We start from the raw sequence: 16,299 nt of genomic DNA on the forward strand, positions 1-16,299 counted from the left end.
CATTCATATCAGTCTAAGAGAGTGTCTGCAATCTGGGAGAGTGTATGCATACGTCACTGCTGCCACGATACATTCACAGTGTCTGCATTCATGTCAGTTTGCATCCATGTCAGTCTGAGAGAGTGTCTGCAATCTGAGAGAGTGTCTGCATTCGTCACTGCTGCCACAGTACATTCACAGTGCCTGCATTTGTGTCAGTCTGAGAGAGTAAGTGCAATCTGAGAGTGTCTGCATTCGTCACTGCTGCCACAGAACATTCACCCAGGACACAGCAGACAAGCCAGCATTCATGTCATTCTAAGTACATTCGTGTCCTGCAGGACAGTGGCTGTCTCCCTGTGCAGAGACGTGACCTTGCAGAGCAGCTCCCTGGTGGCGGCACTCACGACTGTCCCGCCCGTTAGACGCCCGTCAGACGCTCGTCCACGCCCGTCAGACGCCCGTCAGACGCTCGCTGTCAGCATTCGTCCACGCCCGTCACACGCCCGTCAGCACGCCCGTCAGCCCGCTCGTCATTCGCCCGTGGGACACTCACCCGTCAGATGCTCGCCCGTCAGACCAGCATCCCGTCACGCACGCCCGTCAGACCAGCATCCCCGTCAGACCAGCCAGAGAGAGAGAGAGAGAGAGAGAGAGAGAGAGAGAGAGAGAGAGAGAGAGAGTTTTTGAGAGAGAGAAGGTGAAGCGATGGCGACCTTGGTGCCCCCGTGACCGGGCAACGTGGTTCCTGCCCCTGACGTCGACGTCGAACCTTGCCGTTAGCATTTCGTTTGGTTGACCTACCTGTCGACGGTTTCCGCCCCCCTCCCCGTTGACTCCTGGACCTGTGCTGTCACCTGTTCGCTGCACCATCGTCGCTTGTTCGTTGCACCCCCGTCGCCTGATCGCCTGTTCGCTGCAACACCGTTGACGTCTGGTTCTGTGCCCGATTGCTTTCGTCAGGCAATCTCTTCTTCTCTGCTCACGTGCTGCACACCTGGCCTCTTCGACAGGCTCCGCTAGCTATCCCGCTAACCAGTACACCCCAGCTGTTGCCCCGTCTGGCATACGTACTGTGTCTGCTACGTGTGGGTGCCTTCAAAGTGCATCTTGTTGTGCCGAGAGAGAGAGAGAGAGAGAGAGAGAGAGAGAGAGAGAGAGAGAGAGAGAGACATAATCGGAGAGCACGCAACTGTGACTCTGCACAGATCACGGAGCTGACCTGCCCCTGTACAGCGAGCGAGCGAGAGAGAGAGAGAGAGAGAGAGAGAGAGAGAGAGAGAGAGAGAGAGAGGAGAGAAGCATGGCTGGTCTCGATATGGCTTCTATCGACCAAACGGTGGCAGCCCTTGGTCGGGATTCTGATACGGAGGAATTAGAGGATATGGTTCCTTGCACAGAGGAGATGCCTCCTGGTCCTAACTTTCAGCCTGCGGGCAAACACTCCAAGCATACTTCAGAAGAGACGATGGGTCATTAGGAACGTTCTTATGCTTAGGTTGCCTCTCATTCTGTGGATTCTCAGGATATTGACTGGGAGCATTTGCTGGAGTTTGCCAACACTCTGCTTGGCGATTATGTCCAACATAATCATGAAGCTTTTTCTGACTCTGGAACTGAAGATGTTCTGGAAGCCACGGTGGACCCGAAAAATGTATTGCGCTCATTTTCAGTGTTTTATGACCGTGCTGTTATACTCTTCTTCAATGGCAGGATCCCAGTGCTTTCCCATATTCGCCAGTGGCTGCACAATCTACTACAAGGGGAGTGTGTTGAGGAGATTTTTGTTGGGCCCCGCGGGTTTCTATGAGGTGCTGCTGAAATCTGAGAAGCATCGTGCTGATCTCCTGTCTAAACTGCCATTGTTCTTTGATCGCCGTTTGGTCCATGTTGTGCCATGGCGCCCTATGGCAGACTTTCAGCGCCTACTTCAACGTGAATGCCCGGTGTGGGTTGAAGTGGAAAATTGGAAAATCACCCGGCTGTCTATTGGCCATTGTTAAAGGATGCCATGGCCATTGTGAGAACTGTTCTGGTCCCCCTGAGCCTAAGGGCCATGAATTGTAACCGTTTGTGTATGTTATGGGACACTGCTAGGAAAAGGCTTGCGTGGCTACGTCTTAATTGCTCTGGCATACATCCTTTGTACTTTTGTTTGAAATGGGGCAACTTTGCAGGACACTGCTTTTCGTGTGGAAAATTGCGACATTTTATGGCCGAATGCCGAGAGAAGCAACCGTCTTCAGATGATGAGCATGTTGTGTTGCCTATGGAAGACATGGTGCTTGATGCTCCGTCACAGGATGCAACCCAGCTACCTAAAGTTTTGGATAAAGGTAAACAACCTATTTTGGGTTTGGATTCCCGTGGCAATGACTGGGTAGAGGCACGTCCCAAAAAAGGTAAAAAGTTTGATTGGCGGTTACTGGATCTAATTATTCACAAGATTCCATGCGTACGTATATGCGTAGGAAAGAAATGTTGTCTTCAGAGCACGCTGCGCGTACTATGGTTTCTTCTGCTCCCCGTAATCAGTCTACTAGGAAAGTATATACAGAAGGTCCAAAGGGCCCACCCGCTAAGTTGGCTTTTGATACTAGAGTTAATGTGATTACACCATGAGATCATCGTTATCCCCGTTCCATCCCCAAGATAGTGGATATTCCGTCTACCTCTAAAGCTGGCCGTCAAAACTCTTTTGCCGTGTTAGCTGATTTTTTGGATGAGGGTGTCCTTGACATTCTAGTAGAAAAGGTTAAATCGAGGCAAGCGGTGCCACGTTCCTGATTTTCTGTTTGAATACATATGAAGATAGCCACGTGGAATGTGTGAGGCATTTGTTCTCGTCATAAGCAACATGCCATGTGGACTATATTGTATGAGAACTAGTGGGATGTCTTGTGTGTTGTTGAGCACAAGAGTCACGGTGAAGCAGGAAAAGTTGTGGATTGCCATGGGTTTCGCTTGTTTTATGCAGGGACACACGCCATGCATTATTCTGGTGTGCTTATGATTGTACATGAGAAATATCAGCCTGTTCTTATTAAAAATGATGTACATGGCCGTTTTGTGGTAATTGAAGTTTTATTTAAAGGAGAGATCTTATGGTTGTTGGGCCTCTATGCTCCGAATGACCCTTTATCCCGCTGGGACCTTTGGAATACTTTGCAAACCTCCTTGTCACTTGGCAGACGGGGTTTTTTGATGGGGGATTTTAATATGTGTGTTGATTCTTCACAGTCCACTTTAGGGCATTCGGTGATGGACGCTCCGGAAAGTTGGGTGTGGAATGCGTTTGCTCTTACTATACTTAAGCAAGATCTATGGTCTTGGCTACACCCTTCTTCTACAGGGTTTACTTTCCATTCGGCGCAGTATGCAACTACGTGGTCGCGGTTGGACCGCATGTACATCATGCAGGATGATGATTTTCTTCCTGAGATGCTAGAAATGAAAGTCTTGCAGCAATATGCCTTGTCGGACCATTTCCCTCTCCAGCTTGAGATACTTGCACAACCCATTGCACCTTTTATGCAATTGCTGGATAGACACCCTTTGCGTTTCAACCCGTCTTATTTGAAGCATTCGATCTTTCAGGGCTATATGCAGCAATTGATTGACAGATTTTTATTGGACTTCGCCTCTAAGGGCACTACTTCCTTTGAACGATTGCTCTTTAATGTGTAGCGGGTTTCTCGGCAGTATGGGATCCATCATGCCTCTCTTTGTCGGCGGTGTCGACACGCAGCGGAGGACTTACTGGCTTTGGTTCATTCTCTGCTAGTGGACACTCCAGATGATGTATTTCTGCTGTCACTGGTGATGCGTTTGGCTGATCTTATTAAAGAGTTTCAGTTGAAATCTTATCAGCAGGCCAAATTGCAAAATTTGACTAAGAATTTGCAAGATAGTGCTTGTCAGACTCATAAGTTCTTTCGTGCTCTGCATGCATCTCTTGCTCGAGAAAATATGACTAGACTCCAGGATTCAGAAGGTCGAATGGTCACTGATCCTCAGACTATTGTCAATATGTGTAGGAATTATTTTCTAGATCTTCTTGGTTCTTCTCCATCACCTTCTGACCAGGTAACGCATGCATGCTCAGTCTTCTATGATCTGGTCCGCCATCATGTTCCACTTGATATGCAAACTACTTTGGAGATATATATTTGTGAGGAGGAGGTTATGGATGTTTTGTTATGCCTGCCTAAGGATAAATGTCTCGGTTGGGATGGTCTCACCAATGAATTCTTTGAGAGTTCTGCTACCCAACTGGTGAAGCCATTGATGACTATGTTTCAGCAGGTTTGGGAAATAGGGTTCATGCTTTCCTCATGGAAAGAAGGTCTTATCAAATTGCTTCCAAAAGTTCCTTCGCCGTCAATGTTGCAACATTGGAGACCAATTTCTTCGATGTATAAAATCTTTTCCAAAGTGCTGGTGAATCGGCTCCACAAGCATCTTCTGGCCATTATGCATCCTCTTCAATATGGTTTCATTAAGGGCCGCAACATTTTGTATAATATCTTAAATGTGCAAATGGCTATTGACTTCAAGGCACTCTAGTCAGGAAGTGGTATTGATTCAATTGGATCTGGAAAAGGCTTTTGACTATTTAGACTGGTCTTTCATTGCAGAATTTATGTCTACTATGGGATTTGGTACTCGGATGTCCTGCTTGATCTACACCATTAGTGCTGCGGCTTCTTTACGAGTTATGCTAAATGGTGGTGTTACAAAGCCATTTGTCCTTGCACGCTTTGTGAGATAGGGTTGCCCTTTGAGTCCTCTCTTCTTTGCCCTGGCGACTCATCCGGTTCTTTCGATGTTATCTTCGATGGCAGCTTCTACTCAGTTGGCTGGATTGTCTCTTCCTTTTGGATAACACTTCATTAGTCAATCTTTGGCTGATGATAGCTTTATGATTTTACGTGCGGACAAGGATAATATTCACAAGGCATTAGATATTTGGACGCTCTTTGGCCATGCTTCTGGTCTTCGTATCAATGCTTTCAAATCAGCCATTCTCAGTTGCACGGAGTCTGATTTATAGTCATTGGGCTGACAAGGACAAGTTGTTCCCCGTGGTTCCATTGTCAGGCATCTTCGCTACCCTTTGGGTGTTGATGTTTGGCCAAAGCAACTACTGGAGTGGATTTCACAAAAACTGGCAGCTAAGTTTCTGTATTGGAAGTCGCAAGCTCGGCCCTTCCATGTTCGCCTCAAAGTGTCTCAGACAATTATGCTACCAATGCTCACATATTTCTTGCCATTGCTACCTTGGACTCCTACTTTGAATGCTCTTACTCGGCCCATTCGTTTCATGTTATGGAAAAAGGATTCATTGCATGTAGGTATTTCGTGGATTTCATGGTTGCATACATGTACCCCCAAACGCTTGGGTGGTGGGGCTATTTTGGATGTTGAAACTCATACGCTGGCACTTCGTTGGTCTCTTTTTCGTGCCATGTGCGTGGATCATCACCCGTGGGCCGTTATAGCTTGTTATTTTCTTGAGGACCGCGGGCTTCTGCATGGTAATACACAAATTCAGAGCTCCTGGTGGCATGTTCTTAATGCAGACTCTCGGTTTTCTAGTCCTTCCTCACCCCTGCTTGTTCATTTGGTCGGCTCCTGGAAATTGGTTCTCCAGAAGGCGCGTTGGCATCCAGCGGAGGACCGCTTAGCTACTAACTCTTTTCAACTGGAATTGTTGGCAGTCTCGAGATTACTTTCGTGGGAAGACAAATATGAGCTCGTACCAAAATTTAACCGCATGGCCCGTTTGGGCTTGACTTCAGTTTGTAGATGCCACCCTTGCCAGTCGTAATGTCTTCATATCATTTCGTACTGCCGGGAGGCTTTTCAGAATCCCTCGTGGATACCGTGATTTATGGGAACAGCTTTTGTTAGTGCCCCAGAGCAGGCAACCCTTTCCTGCCCTTGCTGTGGATCGTCCTTGGCAAGACTGGGACCTTGCAGGTCGGTGGAATTTGGAAAAGGCCTCAGCTAAGCAGGTGTACCATCTTCTGATTAAAGATCATCAATGGCTCGTTACTAAAGCTAATACTGTATGGGGATTGCGGAAATCTCAATCATGGTGGAAAGCAACTGTGATGGAGGGCTGGTTAAACAAGACACCTTTCAAATGCAAGGTCTTTCTTTGGAGGGTGATGATTGGTGGTCTTCGTCTTGCCTCGGCCCTTTCCAAGCGTCGAATCTCTAACGGCAATTGTTTCTTTTGCACCACTACTGTGGAATCTGCCCATCATCAATTTATTTCTTGCCCTCTCGCTAAGAATATCTGGTCGCTCTTGTTAGCGGTTTGGCGAGCTGTGGTTGGTTTCTCGCTAAGCCCTTTCGATTGGGTTTTTGTACGCCCAAAATACCCCACACCGGCACAGTTGCATGTGAAGATCTTGTTCCACTTTCTTAGATACTGGGGATGCTGGCACAATTGGACCACTCAGAATGCCTTTCTTTTTGATTCGGCCTCTAATGTTCTGGGACACATTGCGAGGCTTAAAGGTCTCTTGCATTGGCAGATAGATCTCATTCGGCACTCTGACTTGCTCCCTCGGGAGGACTTACTTCCCTGGCATATGGCAATTTCCTTTGCGTCTTTGCCAAGAGTTGTGTGACTCTTTCGTGGTTTCGTACTGAGATTTTATACACGTTGGCTTAGAGCCATCGTGTATCTTGTAATCATGTAAACTTGTACCTTTTTTCGTAATTAATACAATTACCTTTTACGAGAGAGAGAGAGAGAGAGAGAGAGAGAGAGAGAGAGTCTCTTCAAAGACATCTGACAAATTGGAACGATACAGAGAAGATTAGCACGGCCCTTGCGCAAGGATGACATCCACAAAGAGAGAGAGAGAGTGTGTAAATACGCACAGAGAGAGTGAGAGCGCCCTGCAAATAGCTTCAGATCTCTTGTTAATGTGGTGATACAACATGGCTGGACTAGACATAGCCTTTATTGACCAAACGGTGGCAGCCCTTGGTCCGAATTCTGAAACAGAGGAACCAGAGGTTATGGTTCCTTGTACAGAGGAGATGCCACCTGGTCCTGATTTCCAGCCTGCGGGCAAACGCACCAAGCATACTTCGGAAGAGCCAATGGATCATCAAGAATATTCTTATGCTCAGGTTGCTTCTGATTGTGTGGATTCTCAAGATGTTGACTGGGAGCATTTGTTGGAGTTTGCCAACACTCTGCTTGGTGATCATGTTCAACATAATCATGAAGCGTTTTCTGACTCTGAAACTGAAGATGTTCTGGAAGCCATTGTGGATCCGAAAAATGTTTTGCGCTCATTCGCAGTGTTTTATGAACGTGCTGTTATACTCTTCTTCACTGGTAAGATCCCAGTGCTTTTCTATATTTGCCAGTGGCTGCAAAATCTAGTACAAGGGGAGTGTGTTGAAGAGATTTCTGTTGTGCCCTGAGGCTTTTATGAGGTGCTGCTGAAATCCGAGAAGCATCGTGCCGATCTGTTAACTAAACTGCCATTGTTCTTTGATCACCGTTTGGTTCATGCTGTGCCATGGCGCCCAATGGCAGATTTTCAGCGCTTGCTTCAACGCGAACGCCCAGTGTGGGTTGAAGTGGAAAACTGTCCATTGGCCACTGTTAAAGGATGCTATGGCCGTTGTAGCTAGTGTTTTGGTTCCCCCGAGCCTAAGGGCCAAGAATCGTAACCGTTAATGTATGTTATGGGACACTGCTCAGAAAAGGCATGCATGGTTACGTCTTAATTGCTCTGGTATGCATCCTTTGCACTTTCGTTTGAAATGGGGTAACTTTGTCGGACATTGTTTTTCGTGTGGAAAATTGGGGCATTTTATGGCCGAATGTCCAGCAAAGCAACCGACTTCAGATGCTGAACAGGTTTTGCCTTCCATGGAAGATGTGGAGCTTGATGCTCCATCGCAGGATGCGACCCAGCCACCTAAGGTTTTCGATAAAGGCAAACAACATGCTTCGGGTTTGGATTTCCGTGACAATGACTGGATAGATGTACGTGCAAAAAAAGGTAAAAGGTTTGATGCTGGCATGGCAGATACTATGCCTAATGCTTCACAAGATTCCTTGCGTACTTATATACGCAGGAAAGACATGTTGTCTTCAGAGCACACTACTCGTCCTATGGTTTCTTCTGCTCCTTGCAATCAGCCCACCAGAAAAGTATATACGGATGGTCCGAAGGACCCACCTACTCAGTTGGCTTTTGATGCTATAGGTAAGGTGATTACCCCATGGGATCGTCGTTATCCATGTTTCATCCCCAAGACAGTGGATACACTGTCTACCTCTAAATTTGGTCGTCGGAACTCTTTTGCCGTGTTAGCTGATTTTTTGGATGAGGGAGTCCTTGACATTCTAGCAGAAAAGGTTAAATCGAGGCAAGCTTTGCCTCGTTCCTGATTCTCTTTTTTGAATACACGTGAAGATAGCCACGTGGAATGTGTGAGGCATTTGTTCTCGCAATAAGCAACATGCCATGTGGAGTTCATTGCATGAAAATCAGTGGGATGTCTTGTGTACTGTTGAGCACAAAAGTCATGGTGAAGCAGGAAAAGTTGTGGATTGCCATGGGTTTCGCTTGTTTTATGCAGGGACACATGCCATGCACTATTCGGGTGTGCTTATGATTGTACATGAGAAATATTAGCCTGTTCTTATTAAAAATGATGTACATGGTCGTTTTGTGGTGATTGAAGTTTTATTTGAAGGAGAGATCTTATGGTTACTTGGGCTCTACGCTCCAAATGACCCTTTATCCTGACAGGATCTTTGGAATACTTTGCAGACCTCCTTGTTACTTGGCAGACGGGGTTTTTTGATGGGGGGATTTTAATATGTGTGTTGATCCTTCACAGTCAACATCAGAGCATTCAGTGATGGACGCTCCGGAAAGTCGTGCATGGAATGCGTTTGCTCTTGCCGTACTTAAGCAAGATCTCTGGTCATGGCTATACCCTTCTTCTACAGGGTTTACTTTTCATTCTGCGCAGTATACAACTACGTGGTCACGGTTGGATCGCATGTACATCATGCAGGATGATACTTTTCTTCTTGAGATGCTGGAAATGAAAGTATTGCAGCAATATGCCTTGTCGGACCATATTTCTCTACAGCTTGAGATGCTTGTACAACCCATTGTACCTTTTAAGCAGTTTCTAGATAGACTCCTGTTGCGTTTCAACTCGTCTTATTTGAAGCATTCAATCTTTCAGGGTTATATGCAGCAATTAATTGATAGATTTTTATTGGACTTCTTCTCTGAGAGCAATGCTTCTTTTGAACGCTTGCTCTCTAATGTGCAGCGGGTTGTTCGGCATTATGGGATTCATCATGCCTCTCTTTGTCGGCGGCGTCGACAAGCAACGGAAGAATTATTGGCTTTGGTTCGTTCTCTACTGGTGGAGACTCCAGATGATGTATTTCTGCTGCCATTGGCTATGCGTTTGGCTGATCTTATTAAAGAGTTTCAGTTGAAATCTTATCAGCAGGTCAAATTGCGAAATTTGACTGAGAATTTGCAAGATAATGCTTGTCAGACTCATAAGTTCTTTCGAGCTCTCCATGCATCTCCTGCTCGAGAGAATATGACTAGACTCCAGGATGCAGAAGGTCAAATGGTCATTGATCCTCAGACTATTGTGAATATGTGTAGGAATTATTTTCTAGACCTTCTTGACTCTACTCCTTCTCCTTATGACCAAATTACTCATGCCCGCTCAGTTTTCTATGATTTGGTCTGCAATCAAGTTCCACATGACATGCAAACTACTTTGGAGAAAGATATTTGTGAGGCGGAGGTTATGGATGTTTTGTTATACTTGCCCAAGGATAAAAGTCCCGGTTGGGATGGCCTCACCAATGAATTCTTTGAGGTTTTTGCTACCCGACTCGGGAAACCATTGATGGTTATGTTTCAGCAGGTTTGGGAAACGGGGTTCATGCCTTCCTCATGGAAAGGACTTATCAAACTGCTTCCAAAAGTTCCTTCGCCGTCTATGTTGAAACATTGGCGTCCAATTTCTTTGATGGGTTCTATGTATAAAATCTTTTCCAAAGTGATGGCGAATCGGCTCCATAAGCATCTTCCTGCCATTGTGCATCCTCTTCAATATGGTTTCATTAAGGGCCGAAACATTCTGCATAATGTCTTAAATGTGCAAATGGCTATTGACTATGCAAGGCACTCTAATCAGGAGGTGGTATTGATTCAATTGGACCTGGAAAAGGCTTTTGATTATCTAGACTGGTCCTTCATTGCAAAACTTATGTCTACTATGGGCTTTGGTACTCGGATGTCTCGTTTGATCTATATCATTAGTGCTGAGGCTTCTTCGCGAGTTATGCTGAATGGTGGTGTTACCGAGCCTTTTGTCCTTGCACGCTCTGTGAGATAGGGTTGCCCTTTGAGTCCTCTCTTTTTTGCCCTTGCGACTCATCCGGTTCTTTCGATGTTATCTCATATGGCAGCTTCTTCTCAGTTGGCTGGATTGTCTCTTCCTTTTGGACAACACTTCATTAGTCAATCCCTGGCTGATGATAGTTTTATGATTTTGCATGTGGACAAGGATAATCTTTGCAAAGCATTAGATGTTTGGACTCTCTTTGTTCATGCTTCTGGTCTTCGTATCAATGCTTCGAAATCAGCCATTCTCAGTTGCACAGAGTCAGATTTGCAGTCATTGGATTGGCAGGGAATGGTTGTTCTCGTGGTTCCATTGTTAGGCATCTTGGATACCCTTTGGGTGTTGATGTTCGGCCAAAGCAACTACTAGAGTGGATTTCACAAAAACTGGCAGCTAAGTTTCTTTTTTGGAAGTCACAGGCTTGGCCCTTTCATGTTCGCCTCAAAGTGGCTCAGACAATCATGTTGCCAATGCTCACATATTTCTTGCCATTGCTGCCTTGGATTACTACTACATTGAATGCTCTTACTTAGTACATTCGTTTCATGTTATGGAAAAATGACTCCTTGCATGCAGGTATTTCATGGATTTCTTGGTTGCATGCATGTATCCCCAAGCGCATGGGTGGTGGGGCTATTTTGGATGCTGAAACTCATATGCTGGCACTCCGTTGGTCTCTTTTTCGTGCCATGTGCTTGGATCATCACCCGTGGGTATTTATAGCTCGTTATTTTCTTGAGGATCACGGGCTTGTGCATGGTAATACCCAAATTCGGAGCTCCTAGTGGCATGTTCTTAATGCAGACTCTCATTTTTCTAGTCATTCATCCTCCTTGCTTGCTCATTTGGTATGTTCCTGGAAATTGGTTCTCCAGAAGGCTCGGTGGTATCCAACGGGGGACCGCTTAGCTACTAACTCTTTTCAACTGGAACTGTTGGTAGTCTCGTGATTACTTTCTTGGGAAGGCAAACATGAGATCAGATGGAAATTTAACCGCATGGCACATTTGGGCTTGACTTCAGTTTGCAGATGCCACCCTTGCCAGTCGCAATGTGTTGATATCATTTCGTACAGCTAGGAGGCTTTTCAGGATTCCTCGTGGATACCGTGATTTATGGGGACAGCTTTTGATTGTGCTCCAAAGTAGACAACCCTTTCCTGCCCTTGCTTCGGATCATCCTTGGCAGGACTAGGACCTTGCAGGCAGGCTGAATTTGGAAAAGGCTTCAGCTAACCAGGTGTATCATCTTCTGATTAAAGATCATCAATGGCTAGTTACTAAAGCTAATATGGTATGAGGATTGCGTAAATCTCAATCATGGTGGAAGGTAACTGTGATGGAGGGCTGGTTGAACAAGACACCTTTCAAATGCAAGGTCTTTCTTTGGAGGGTGATGATTGGTGGTCTTCCTCTTGCTTCAGCCCTTTCCAAGCGTCGAATCTCCAACGGCAATTGTTTCTTTTGCACCACCAGTGTGGAATCGGCCCGTCATTGATTTATTTCTTGCCCTCGCGCTAAGAAAATATGGTCACTCTTGTCAGCGGTTTGGCGAGCAGTGGTTGGTTTCTCGCTAAGCCCTTTTGATTGGGTTTTTGTGTGGCCCAAATACCCCACACCGGCACAGTCGCATATGAAGATCTTGTTTCACTTTCTTAGATATTGGGGCTGTTGGCACAATTGGACCATTCGGAATGCTTTTCTTTTTGATTCAGCCTCTAATGTTCAGGGACATATTGCTAGGCTTAAAGGGCTCTTGCTTTGGCAGCTAGATCTTATTCGGCACTCTGACTTACTCCCTCGGAAGGACTTACTTCCTTGGCATATGGCAATTTCCTCTGCGTCTTTGCCATGATTTTTGTAACTTTTTTTGTTGTTTAGTACTTTATAAATATAACATCCATTATGAAAATAAAAAGAACACACATACATAAAACACCAGATCTTGCGTGTGGCTCTTGGCGACTTAGCTACACATAACAGCCCGTTCATGGGTTATGGGAAAGGTGCCCTCCATGCCTTCTTTGCATTTTGATTATTCGTGCTAGTTCCAGTTCCTGAGATGGATTGCCTTGTGGTATATCTGGCGTACTGAGAATGCCTTTATTTTTGATTCTGTCTTAGGCATCCATGGTCATGTGGCTCGTATTCAAGGTTTAGTGCTATGACACATTTCTTCTATGATATCAGCTGATCTTGTTCTTCTTGACATTGCTGCCCCTTGGCTGGCTATTGTTCGCTCTACACCAGTAGTGTGATTTTCTCTTTGTGGTCAAGTCCTGATAGTCTTCCATCACTTTCTTGGAGGACATGATGGTCTAATGTAACAGAATGTAAGAGATTTAGTGAGAATGCTGACCGGATGGTCTGATGTATATATTTTTTGGAGAGAGAATTCTAAGCTGAACTAATTGTCTGATGTAAAATATTTACTTAATTCAATTATCTTCACGCAAAAGAAAAGAACACACAGAGAGAGAGAGAGAGAGAGAGAGAGAGAGAGAGAGAGAGAGAGAGAGAGATCTATTAACCCATTATGAGAAAAAAAAAAGAAAGATCTATTAACGTCTCTATAAGGCCAGAGTGGACTATGAGACCATAACCAATACAGCTGGTATCATCATCTCTCATTAGATAAGAAGAGATAAAATTTATGTGTAAGTTTACATGGTATATTGAAATGAGATGTATGGAAACTAAAAAAAAATGAAAAAGTTGGAAAAAGACCCAAGTTTAAAAAGATCAAGAGTGTAGGGTATCTCTCCCTCAGTCTATGGAATCCACCAAGACTCTGCAAGCTATCTCCGACTGAGTCATCACGCCAATCTGCTTGTGTATCGAGCAATCGTGATGCGAACGTGGCGCATATGGGCACCCCTATGTTGCCGTGTAGGTACTCTAGGGCGTTGTGCTCTACGTAGTGTTGTAGGTCTGTCAACTGTGATACCTCTTGATGTTGTATCTTGGCAACGCCTATCAGTAGGAGATGTAGTGTCTCGGGTGGTCGTGGCTGGGGTTTCAGCTACGCTGAAGTAGTCTGTAACTGCTCTCTACAGGGGTGGATGATACTGGGGTCGCCTCCTATCCTGACAATAATGCTCTGCATCATTGGAGGTCCAGCAAGAAAAGGCCCAGACATCTTTGGTGCTCATAGTCCATCACTCGTCTTAGTGGTCCAAAGCCCTCCTTAAAGAGGCAATGATAGCGGCCTCGGATATCATAGTATACAGTACATCTACAAATGTAGTACTCCTCCGTCTCTAGCTCCCATCCACAAAGCTAGCACATCCTCTCATCGGTTGCAATATGGCTCCATCAACTTGTCTCAATCATCAGGCGATGCGATGAGGTGAGGATTTGACCAATAGCAACTCGGAGTCCGTGGGACAGTTGAGCATCCATGTATCTAGGTCTCACTATGAAACCGTCATGTGAAAGCTGCAAGAAGTGACTTTGGTATTGTGCCGTTTTTGCGCCTAATGGGAAAGGGGGCTTGGACCAAGTCCTTTCTATCTCCACTTTAGTGATGTCTGCCCTTATCACACTATTCAGCTCTACACAACTAAGGCTCAAAGTAGGGCAGTCGAGGCTTTAATCAAACGGTGGTAGTCTATCTGTACTCATGCCATGCAAATTCAGCCATGTGCTCATGTGTGCATACCAACACTATCTATCTCCCTCTGCTGCAAGCTGTCTTGAAGACTCTAGCGCTAGTCTAGGATATCGGTCTTTAGGGAGCTGCCATATCCTTTGAAGGAAAGTTATTGCTTGGAATAATTCCTCAACTACCATGGGTGCAACGCCTAATTTTGCCCGGATGATCTCCTGTGGTATTGAGGATTTTGCCCTTATCATACATGCTATCATCATGACTAGTGGTCTTTCCATGTGTTCCCAGCCATTATAATGTTGGGCTTCCGATCCACCACAGTCCATAAGTGGCATCTGTCTAGTATGATAAAGGCTTGGGCCACAAATGGATGCCCCATAGAGCAGTGTGGGCTTAACTAAAGTGTCAAAAAGCCACAATTAGGTATGAGGCTCTTGAAACTGTATGTGTGCACACTGCCGCTCTAGAGTGCCCAAAGCTGCATATGCCCGTGCAAGCCTAGCCTCTGAAGTCTCCTTCTATGAAAATTGTGGGTGAAAGTGACCCCGAGGTATACATATTGTCGAACCATTTCCCCAGGCTGGCCGTCATACATAAAGTAATGCTCTGAACGTGTCACCCAAGCTACCAAGGTGTTAAAGACCATGATTTTAGTCTTTCCGAGATTAACCTTGAGACCTTTCTCTTCATAGAACACATGCAATGCATCCAGATGCTGTTGTAGTCCCTCTGGTGAATTGGAGATAAGCACCATATCATCAGCATATAACAAAATTGGTATTAGTACCCCAGCCAAGCTGGCTCCGGTACCACCCCATCTCTGCATATAATCGGAGATCTCGTCAATGCACAGTCCAAACAGCAAAGGAGAGAGGGGACAGCCTTGCTTTACGCCCATTGTACTAGAGACTAAGTCTGTTGTGCCTCCAGGCACTCGTACTCTCCTTGTCACAGTTTCATACAATGCATAAATACACCACTGCATATCCTCTAGGACCCCAATGGCTTGCAATCTTTGCATGAGCCTTGCACGTGGCACAGTATCAAAGGCTTTGCGGAGGTCCACAAAATAATAGTAGATTCTTTGCCTTTGTGATCGCCTCCCTTCTCAATCAAGGCCCTTAGTGTGAATATATGGTCTAGCGTATTGTATCCCTGGCGGAAACCGGCTTGTCCTGTAGACCGTATTCTCTTTGTTTCAGCCCACCAACTCAACTCATGCTCCACAATAAAGGTGTATATCTTTGCTAGCATATGGCCAATCATAATAGTGCGGTAGTTGTTAGTGACCAATGGATCTCCACTCTTAAAAATCGGCACTATTGTGTGGTCACACCAACTTACTAGAAACCCCTCACATACGGCTCTATTGAAGAGATTCGGCAAGATAGGGGCCAATGCATAACATGTATGGGCAAAATGCTTTGCCACAAGGCCATCTTGATCATGTGCTCTCCCATTCTTCAACCTCCAAATGGCATATCTCACCATCTTTTCAGTAAAGAAACCGCACTGCGTTGGCCTAGAGTTTGATGGATAGGGTATTTGCTCTTGTGATGGAACATCGTATAGTGCCTTAGTATGTTCATGCCAAATCATAGGTGATGTCAACTAGATTGGGGGTTGTCTCCTGTGAAATTTCCTCCATGTCCTCTTGCTGTCCTTGCTCAGAAAGAGCTGATACATCTCTGACTCTAGTTTAGCTAAATAATCTCTCTTCTTTTTTCGCACAAGAGGACGCAAGACATTCCGTGCCTGCTTATGTGTGCATGTCCCTAGTGTAATATCCCTTTGTAGGCGGGTCCTCGTCTGTTTGCACTCATCATCATACCAAGCATTTTGAGGGGCAGTACCATTGTGTATTGCAGTAGGGCCCATCTTATATGGGAATGCCTCTGAGGCTGCAGCATGTAAAACCTTCGCTAGAGATCTAGTGGCATCTTCCAATGGTTCATGTTGGTCTAGTTGACTTAAGCCATCTCATACTACATCACTATAGATGTGTGACGTTTGCTCTAGAAATTCATAATGTGGGAATACGTGTGACTGTGTGCATGTTTCTTGTCTCTGACTACATGCTAGAGTAAATTTTAAGATTGCATGGTTAGTTGCTATATTGATCGGCTTATTAGATATCTTGAAATCCTTGATTTCTGGAATTAACACTGGCAAGCCCGTTACATAGTCCACCACATTGGCCCCTTTTTTGCTATTCCAACGAGTGAAAGTATCCACTCCCGGCCATCTTAATAGGCCATTGAATATAGCCAATCCATG

The 16,299-nt window shown here is 45.4% G+C and overlaps 1 protein-coding gene and 1 non-coding gene across 6 annotated transcripts in view; both read left to right on the top strand.

The window, feature by feature from the left end:
- The window catches only part of LOC148025533 (putative peptide/nitrate transporter At3g43790), a 292,616-nt gene that overhangs the window by 148,355 nt on the left and 127,962 nt on the right, over positions 1-16,299 (top strand). The window lies entirely within an intron of this gene.
- On the top strand, positions 6,769-6,870 carry LOC148025534 (U6 spliceosomal RNA). Its single transcript, XR_015693214.1, has one exon. It is a non-coding gene; the product is annotated as a U6 spliceosomal RNA (small nuclear RNA).

The sequence above is a fragment of the Lygodium microphyllum genome, chromosome 14 (assembly GCF_053477565.2).
Source record: "Lygodium microphyllum isolate KBCC chromosome 14, Lygodium_microphyllum_v1.1.10, whole genome shotgun sequence".
Taxonomy (NCBI): Eukaryota; Viridiplantae; Streptophyta; class Polypodiopsida; order Schizaeales; family Lygodiaceae; genus Lygodium; species Lygodium microphyllum.